The following is a 2,275-nucleotide window of genomic DNA, read 5'->3' as shown; positions in this document are numbered from 1 at the left end:
AAAAAAAAAAAGAAAAAAAGAAAGAAAAAGAAGTTATAGCAGTTTAAAATTTCCTAATTTTCTCCCAGTCAGAAAACAGGATTTTGTGCGTGACAACACGTGTTGTCACGCACAAAATCCTGTTTTCTGACTGGGAGAAAATTAGGAAATTTTAAACTGCTATAACTTCTTTTTCTTTCTTTTTTTCTTTTTTTTTTTTTTCTAGAAATAGGGAAATATCTTCTGAGATTCAGCTTAGAAAACTAGGATCTTTGTGATTTGACGGGCAACATTTTTTTACATAACCCTAACCCTAAAACCATAACTCTAAAACCCGAACCCTAACCCTAAAACCCTAAACCCTTACTGGGGAATAATGATATAATTAAACAGGGAATAACACACTTGACACCGAACAGCACTAACTGTATTCAGCTGAATAGACGTCAGTGATTGGTTGAAATTACAGAAATACGACAACTTTAACCTGAAATAACTTGCAATGTACAATTTTTTGTTAAGAAGGTTAAGAGAAGTTGTTTTATATGACACATTCTACCAGTGTCCCAAGTTTGAAAGTGTTTCGTTAAGAAAACAAGTGTTGCCCATCAAATCAGAAAGATCTGAAAACTACATTAATGTAACAAATTTTAAAGTTTTCAATAAACTTTGAATTTCTCGAAAATTGGCTGCTAAACTGAAAACATCCTCAAATTGTTTTAAACAGGCATGGCTGTGTGACAAGAAGCTTGCTTCCCAACCACATGGTTCCAGGTTCAGTCCCATCAAATCAAAATTTCAAGAGGAAGTCAAAACTAATAGTTTATAGAAAAAGGGATGAGTGAAAATACACTCACACACACACACATATGCACACATGCACATGTGCACATGTTTCTCACTTTAGATTAGTAATTCTACTGTGCTTAACACATACAGATCTAAAAAAATTACAGTTTTTGACTCACTAGATAAGTTCATAGGAATGTCAAAACTTGGAAATTTTAGAGACAATCCAATAAGTTCTTAATATGAATCTTGTATAGAGTGCTCAGGTGCACAACTCATCAGAAAAAGTAACCAAAAGTGCATGAACTGAATAATGCACAGAAAGTGAACAGTGGATGAGTTATTTAAAACAAAATGTGGAGGGGCATCAGGTGTACTGGTGACAAATTTTGGGAAGCATTGAAGTTTTAAAGAATGTAGTGTTCCAACAGCTAACAACTGATGTATGAAGTTTATTCCAAGCTTCAGTAATTCTGTGCCTGAACAAATAATTTCTAAAAGTTATCGGTGCTGTGTTGTTTTTGGTTTAAAGTATGTACACAAGTGTTAGACATATGGGATTCAAAGAAATATTCAAGGGTGTTGTTGGAAAGTTGTTGGATAACCTTGTGGGTGTCTACCAAGTCAGTTGCTAGGCATTGGAGCTTTAATGTGTCCTTGCCCCAGGATGGAAGACTTTCAGAGTATGAAAGATATACCTGTTGGCAAGTATACATATGATTGTGCATTTCTGAACAGTTTCCAGAAGATTGATAAGCTAAGAAAAATAGGGGTTCCAGACTGTGATGCAAACTCTAAGTGTGGACATACCATAGTCATGTACAACTTTGAATAGATAACTGGAGAGCAGCTGACAAAGGTGTAGTGAACAGCAACCAAATTTCTGAGTCGAGATTCAAAACTGAATCCACACTTTCCTACATGTTCTCAGCCTATTGTTTTCACCTGTTGCACTAGGAAATTTATGAGAATGAACCATACCCTAACTCTTAGAGCTTCACAATACAAACAAGGGTCAAAACTGATACAGAGAAAAATCCATTGTTTTTAAAAGCTTGACCTAATTTAGTTACAAAGAATATAAATAAATACACAAAGACAAATTTCTGTGTCCCTCTTTGGTTGCTACTTCTGATCTGGCAGTACATCTATCTTTCTCCTTCTTCCAGTTCCAATGGAGAAGCAATGCTTTTTTGTGTAGAGCAATACAACTCTTACTCTAATTCTCTCTTTAGTAGTCTCTCACAGATGAATTTACTATCTACACATTGATGACTCTGTTGATATAAAGGTTTTATTGAGTGATGCTAAGAAACCCAGGCCCTCTTGACAATTTTAGAGATGTAAACTTCCTTTCTAATTTTAACAGAGTTGAAATGATTTTTTTTTAACAAGTGTAACTGTGTGGTAAGAAGCTTGCTTCCCAACTTCATGCTTCCTGGTTCAATCCCAGGTTCTCATTCTTAAGGTGTGTGTGTGTGAGAGAGAGAGAGAGAAAGAGAGAGAG

The sequence above is a fragment of the Octopus bimaculoides genome, chromosome 16 (assembly GCF_001194135.2).
Source record: "Octopus bimaculoides isolate UCB-OBI-ISO-001 chromosome 16, ASM119413v2, whole genome shotgun sequence".
NCBI classification, from domain to species: Eukaryota; Metazoa; Mollusca; class Cephalopoda; order Octopoda; family Octopodidae; genus Octopus; species Octopus bimaculoides.
This window is presented reverse-complemented; position numbering follows the sequence as displayed.